We start from the raw sequence: 7,786 nt of genomic DNA on the forward strand, positions 1-7,786 counted from the left end.
GCATCCCGTGTCCTTCACCGATTAGCTGAAGCAGCTAGTGGAGCTGCACCGGGTGGCCAAACTAGCCATGAAGGATTTAACAATCCGGCTATGGCCAGCCGAAGCTATACCCGGTAGCTTCTTTGGACATGTGAGGCGGCTAGTGGAAGCCTGTCCACGGCTGGACGTCATCAAGCGCTCTGTATGTATTGAAGGTGCCCGTATGGCCTTCGCTCGCTCCAAGATGTGGTGGGCGAAGATGAACGCTGTTGAAGTGGCCAGCGGGCCGCCGGAGGGCAAGGAGCACCACACACCCAAGAAATATTTTGCGGATGTCACAGAAGGGTCTCGACTTGTGGCAGCTCAATGTTCGCAGGACGTTATTTTCGAATGAATACATTCGTGTTGTCCTTTGCCTTGTATTATAAAGACAAAGCTTTGTTTTGTAATGTAATTTCGTTATGCTTTAAACTGTTTCCTCCTGTGCGGCCGTGTTACATGCAATCTGAGGGTTGGCCAGTCGTTGGCTTCTGCCCCCACTTAATGAGTACGGAGGTGTTCGGGATGGGATCTAAACAATCTTGATCCAATTATATGGTCCTTGAAGGAGTTGTTTAGCACAGCGAACAAGGAAATCAGACTATACGGCTTAAACGCCCTCACTTAGCCATAGGAGTTTTATAATTAAGCAAGTGCGCAGCCCCTGGTCCAAGCCAGGGTGCTGTCGGCATCTTATCGAGAAGTGCCGATCCTTCGCGTCACGCGGAAAAAATCTCCAATGATTTTATAACCCTCGAACAGCTGACCGGCTCTCGCCGTATCAAGACAGTCAGTTTTCGGCTTTCTCTACTGAGGTGCTCATCCGGTCAAAGCCAGGGCACAATCGCAGTAGTTCTCCCTTTACTATCCTAGCCGATAGAGCGGAACATAGGATAGCAAGCACAGGAGCGGGGCAACCCAATATTGACCAAAGACATGATTCAGAGCCAATGCATATAATGCTAAATTCAAGGTGCCGAACTTACATATAAGAAGTGTTCGGACTTTGCTGCCGTATTGCGGGGTGATAAGCAGATCAAAATAAAATGAAGTAAGAAGCAAAAACCACAGAAACTGGGCCGCAGATCATTTTTATTATAACTGAATGGATACGCCAAGGCATATCGTATACAAATAGTGCGATAAGCACCCGGACTATTTAACATGCCAGGATCGAGAAGGAGCAGCGTGCGGGTCCTGGGAAATAAGTGAAAATATCGTCAAGAAGAACGTATGGAGGTTACCGTGTGTACCTATGCTACATACCCCCTTTCTATGTCGATCCTTCGAAGGGGCTGGTGATCAGGCTCGCGGGAAAAGGAACCTGAAATAGAAAGAGAAAAAAAGGTGTGTCCGGGGTCGGTCTAGCCGAAGTGTAGATCCCGGGTTAGCTTGTGCCTCCGTCGATGTCCATGGAATTTCGAGTGCGTAATTATGTACGCGTGGTACGAATGCCACTACTTTATTGGGGCTGGGACGAAGGCCAAATTGCTAGTCGAGCTCTTGACGAGCCTTGCTGTCCTGCTGGAGTGTAGTTCAGAACTTCTTGATGGCGTCCGGGGGCTCGGCAGCCGCACTATGGTGCCACTTGAGAAGGCCGCTCTGTACCTCTGCTGCTAGGGTGGTGGTGTGCTCCTCTGTTAGGAGGGAGCGTTTTGTGTTGCCATTGACTATTATGACGCCGCGTGGGCCGGGCATCTTGAGCTTGAGATAAGCGTAGTGTGGCACTGCGTTGATTCTAGCAAACGTTGTTCGTCCGAGCAGTGCGTGGTAGCCGCTGCAGAATGGGACGATGTCGAAGATTAACTCCTCGCTTTGGAAATTGTCTTGAGAGCTGAAGACCACTTCCAGCGTGATTGAGCCCGTACAGCGGGCCTCGACGCCTGGAATGACTCCTTTGAAGGTAGTCTTTGTTGGTTTGATTCATGAGGGGTCAATGCCCATCTTCCGCACCGTGTCTTGATAGAGTAGGTTAAGGCTGCTACCACCGTCCATCAGGACTCATGTTAGGTGGAACCCATCAATAATTGGGTCCAGGACTAGTGCGGCTGAACCGCCACGGCGGATGCTAGTTGGGTGGTCTCGTCGATCAAAGGTGACCGGGAATGACGACCACGGATTGAACTTTGGAGCGACTGGCCCTACCGCGTAGACATCCCTGAGTGCTCGCTTGCACTCCCATTTGGGATGTGTGTAGCGTATATCATGTTCACTGTTTTGACGTGAGGGGGAAATTTCTTCTACCCTCCAGTGTTCGGCTGCCGAGGCTCTTCGTCCTCGTCCTCACTTTGTGATCCCTTTTCTTTGTTTTCGGCATTCAACTTGCTAGCCTGCTTGAAAACCCAACAATCCCTGTTGGTATGATTAGCTTGCTTATCCGGGGTGCCGTGTATTTGGCACGGACGGTCGAGTATGCGGTCTAGGCTGGAAGGTCCTTCATTGTTTCTTTTGTAGGGCTTCTTCTGTTGGCTGGACTTGGAGCCACTGAATTCGGCGTTAACTGTGGTGTCATCGGTGTTGTTATCATTGCTTCGGCGTTTGTGCCGGAACTTGCCAGTGCTATTTTTGGCCTCAGAGGGGTCTGTCTCGCTGGCGGTGTTGTTACTACAGGCCAACCAACTATCCTCTCCCACGCAAAAGAGGGTCATGAGTGCCGTGAGGGCTGCCATGGACTTCGGCTTTTCTTGGCCGAGGTGGCGTGCTAGCCATTCATCACGGATGCTGTGTTTGAAGGCTGCTAAGGCCTCGGCGTCCGGACAGTCAACTATTTGGTTCCTTTTGGTTAGGAATCTAGTCCAGAATTTTTGGGCTGATTCTCCAGGTTGTTGAACTATATGGCTTAAGTCATCGGTGTCTGGTGGGCGGGCATAGGTTCCTTGGAAGTTGTCTAGGAAAGCTTCTTCCAAGTCCTCCCAGCTGCCGATAGAATTTTCAGGCAGGCTGTTAAGCCAGTGCCGAGCTGGCCCTTTGAGCTTTAGTGGGAGGTATTTAATGGTGTGGAGATCATCTCCTCTAGCCATGTGGATGTGGAGGATAAAGTCCTCGATCCATACTGCAGGATCGGTTGTGCCGTCGTATGATTCCATATTGACGGGCTTGAACCCCTCGGGGAATTCGTGGTCTAGTACTTCATCTGTAAAGCAGAGGGGGTGTGTGGCGCCTCTATATCGGGCTGCGTCGTGGCGTAGTTCCGATGGAGTCCGTCTGCGGTGTTCGGCCCGGGCGTGGTTAGATTTATCATGTCCGAATAAGTAGCCCTCCTCGTGCCTCGAGGCACGCCCTCGCAATCCGTAGATCGATCTTGTGTGTCCTATTCTATCGCCATGATTTGACATAGGTCGTATGTGTGATCCTGAACTCTTCCTTCTCTATTTTTGCGAGGCGGTGGGGCAGGCTGTTGTTCGGCCTGAGTTGCCGCTTTGTCCCGGCCGCGGGGTGGCCGGTCGGCCGTCCTGTCTCGACCACGCGGTGGTCGTTCTGCATTACGCGAGGGAGATGTGTGTTCCGGTGCCTCCTCATCAAATTGAGGTAGCAGTTTGCGTTTCGGGTAGCTCTTGGCTGGGCGCTTAAGGCTGTATTCTTCGGCTGTCATGACGTCGGTCCATCTGTCGACGAGCAGGTCTTGTTCAGCTTGAAGATGCTGCTATTTCTTTTTTAGGCTCCTTGTTGTGGCTATGAGCTGGAGTTTAAAATGCTCCTGCTCCAGAGGGTCCTCCGGCACGATGAAGTCTTCGTTGCCGAGTCTTGTCTCCTCTTTGGAGGGTGGATGGTAACTATTGTCCTCCGAGTTATCTTCTATGGCCTGTTCATCGGGGTTGTCTTGTGTGTTGTCATGTTCCTCCTGTTCGGATGCAGCGCCGAAAGGGTCTTCATTGTTTTCGGCGTCGCCCGGAGTACTATTTTCTCCGATGTCAGTGTTGCCATCCTTTGAGCGACGAGGCTTAGAACAGCGTTTGGGGCGTCGGCGCTTGGACTGCGTCTCAGAGGGTTTGTTCTTATCCGGCTCTTCTTTGTCGTCGCCAGATCCTTTAGGTGTATCAACCATGTACACATCGTATGAAGAGGTGGCCGTCCAACACCCAGTGAATGGCGGGTCTTGGCCTTGCTCCCTGTCGGCATCGTCGTCCATAACGTTGATGTCTTCGGAGCCATAGTCAAGCATGTTGGTTAAGTCATCGACGGTGGCTATGAAGTGGGTGGCGGGTGGGAAGCAAAATTCCTCGTCGTCCGCCTCTAGCTCGAACAGAACATAGTTCGGCTGTGAGTCTTCCTCCAAGGACAAGTTCTTCAAAGATTTAGTACGTCACCCAAAGGCGAATGCTGGAAGATGTCTGCGTCGCTAAATTCGAAAATCGATAACCGATCCAGCTCGGTGTCCGCAGGCGCACTTAATCTGGAATGTGTAGCCGGAGACCAGTCCGGAGTTCCGTCGACGCAAGCATTGTAGGATGTCGAGTCCATGTGCGGCTCCAACGCCGCGGACTTTATGGCCTCGGAGGGGATAATCTGCTTTGGTACTCAGGCCATTGCAGTAGCAGGATTCATCTCCTGGGTGTGCTCCGATGACAGATTTAAGTCATGTTCATCGGAGAGAGGGGGGGCGATCGTCGCAGACTCAAATCCATCAAAAATCAAGTCTCCACGGATATCTGTGACGTAGTTCAAGTTTCCAAATTTGACCTGATGGCCAGGGGCGTAGCTATCGGCCTGCTCCAGACGACCAAAAGAGTTGGCCCGCAGTATGAAGCCGCCGAACACAAAGATTTGTCCGGGGAGGAAGGTTTCTCCTTGGACGGCGTCATTACTGACGATCGAAGGGGCCATCGAATCCTTTCGTCGACGGCATCACTACTAGGAAAAGGGCTATAGATGATATGACCACTAATGACGCATCAGACATGTGGTGCGCCACTACTATATAGTAATGGCGCACCATGAGTTGGTGCGCCATTAGTGTGGTAGACACTAATGGTGCACCAGACCCACGGTGCGTCATTAGTAACAATTTTTTTTAAAAAAAATACCAATGGCGCATCAGGGTACAGTGCGCCATTACTAATTTAACTAGTAATGATGCACCTGCCACACAGCGCGCCACTATATATATATACAACACTATTCTAATCCTGGTTATAGGGCCCGAAGAGGCGTTCCCGAACTTACGAAGCCACGGAGAAAAATAAATAATAAAACCCACCCAGTCCCGCACCACCCCCTCCAGCCACCGGTCCGCCGCCGGTCCTAAATCCGGCCGCCGCGCAGCTCCCTCCCCGGGATCCGGCCGCCGCGACACCACCTCCCCCGGATCCGGCCACCGGACTGCCTCCTTCCCCCGGATCCGGCCGGGATTGATCCCACCGCCGCTTGCCACCACCAAGCACTGGCGTGCGACCCCGACGCCGCCTCCCTCTATGAAGCGCCGGCGCCCGACCCTGTCACCTACCTCTGGTACGCCGTCGCGCCTCCGCTGCCACCTAGGGTGCCCCTGACATCGCCCAGCTCCTCCTCACATGACGACCCCCTGCGACGCACGCCTCCTCGATGTTCTGCCCCGGACATGGGCGCCTCCCCGTCCACCCTCCGGCGACAGAAACCAGCTCCGCCCGCCGTAGCAGAGGACATGCCCCGTTCGTGGACTCCCCTCCCCTCCGCCCGGGTGCGACCTGCCCTGCGCTCTGGCGCGGCCTGCCCTCCCCTCTGGTGCGACCTGCTCTCTGGTACGGCCCGCCCTCCTCCAGCGCGCCTGCACTCTGCTCCGTCGGTGCAACGACCGAGCACCAGACCTCCCTCCTCTCTCCCACTAGGACGGCAGTGTAGGTGGCTAGTGTCTGAAGTTCAGTTGTATATTCATTGCCATGGATGACGTTTTCTGTTGTAGTATTGTAGCCGTGGCCTACATTTAACAATAGTAGATATGTATGTACTGATCGTGCGCTATTAGTGACCCAGATTTACTTTGTTCTATCTCCCTTTGAGGAATGAAACTGCAGAGATATATTACTTTTGCTTGGAGTTCTCTGAAAATGTTCTTTGAAATGCTCTCTGAAAATGTTGTTACTTTTCCTTGCTGCTTTCTTTTACTAGACTGCGCTGAAACAATATTAGTAGTAGTATATTGTCATAGTATACGTTCAGATTTAGGCAAAAGAAATATGGTCATTTCTGCTACTGTCCTTGGGAGTGTATTTCCTCCATACCTCAAAACATGTTCATTTCTCTTCTGTATGGCACATTTGCACACCTCTCTTTGTGGCACAAAATTTAAATTGTGCTTGTCTTGTATATTTGCTTGCATGCTTGTGTAAACAAAGTGAGTAGTACATGTGACCATAGATGATAAATACACATATCCTATAAGCTAAACTGAAGCTTGCTACTTGTGTATGATCAGCTATAAAACATGTAAACGTCCCCTCGGGCACCTGAAGAGATAGCCAATATCGCCATGTTGTTATGATCTGCTTTGTTTGTATTGTATCTGCAATTTACATTAATCTTGTTGTCAAAGTTGGAAGTTCAGAACTTAGAATCCCATTTTTGTTTGTTGTACTCTCAAACCAGTATATTGTACGCAATATCTCAAGTAAAATTCTACTCTTTTTCTACCATTATTAGAAAATATACAATTCGCTAATGTCGCCATTATAGCTTACAAACTGCAGTTTCCATTGATGACTGTTTACATGTACAGTATGAGACCATTTCTCATGTTAGTTTGCAGGAAAAATAAAAGAAACCGCTTTCTACATGCAAAAGGGCATCAAGTTTTGGAAGAAGTATGGTGTTTAATGAAAAAATGAGGAAAAAAAGGATCCTCAAGCAAATCAAGCAATGGAAATCTTCCTTGGTGGAGCTAGTAATGCAAAGCTGCAAAAAAGCTGCAAAGCTTCAGTTTTATGTAATCTTGGCTAAATTGTGATAATTTTATGTTGTTATGAACCTCTGCTGTACTGTTAAGATTGAACTTTTCACAAAGTCCTATGTTGAAGCTCCTCCTTCTGTTTTTCATTTATGTGTACTTCTACGGTTCAATTTAATGCAAACCATTTTTGTACGTGTGAACATCAAAGGTTCAGTGTTACATTCTTGCTCATTTTGGTGTTGGTAAGGATTTCATCTCAAAATGCTAGTGCCAGCTAAACATGAAATTTGGATTTGTAATTTGGATTCAGGCAAATAAAATCTTAATGGAGATTTCATTTCATTTCATTTCCACCAAATGAAATGAAATCAGGGGAGCCAAACGAGCTGTAACAGTAAAAGTTCAAGTGTGACTGTATGACTCCTTGCATTGCATGTCCCTCCATTAGGTGTGTTTCTTCTATATAAAGTGCAGTGAGCAGCTGAGTTAACTCAATCATTCATCGGCATATACGTACAGACAACTTATGCATCTACATGACGTAAGTAGGTAGGTGTAGCCCGTTTGTGTCGTGCAAAGAATATGTGATTCTATTTTCTTTTTGTGTATATAAAAGAAAGAGAAAGAAGTTCAAATATAAGAAATGAAAAAGGTCAAAATATGTAATACGATAAAATGTTCGTGTATAAAATTCATGTGCAGAAAATAAAATATCAAAAAATGAAAAAGTTCAAATATTTTTTTCTAAGTTCAAAGTAAAATAAGAGAGAAGTACGAAGGTTAAAGAAACTCAGATGATTCCTCGTTACTAAAGAATAAAATAAAGTTCAAATTAAAATAAAAAGGGAAAGCTAAAAAATAAAAAAATGTTCTCACTTTTTTAAAACTAGATACAAAAAAAATAAC

At 48.5% G+C, this 7,786-nt stretch overlaps 1 long non-coding RNA gene across 1 annotated transcript; it reads left to right on the forward strand.

The window, feature by feature from the left end:
• The first annotated feature begins 5,161 nt into the window (after positions 1–5,161).
• LOC125544183 lies at positions 5,162–7,111 on the forward strand. The gene is made up of 2 exons (XR_007299309.1): positions 5,162–5,735; positions 6,733–7,111. It is a non-coding gene; the product is annotated as an uncharacterized LOC125544183 (long non-coding RNA).
• Positions 7,112–7,786: the final 675 nt, after the last annotated feature.

Source organism: Triticum urartu, chromosome 3 (genome assembly GCF_003073215.2).
Source record: "Triticum urartu cultivar G1812 chromosome 3, Tu2.1, whole genome shotgun sequence".
Classification (NCBI taxonomy): domain Eukaryota; kingdom Viridiplantae; phylum Streptophyta; class Magnoliopsida; order Poales; family Poaceae; genus Triticum; species Triticum urartu.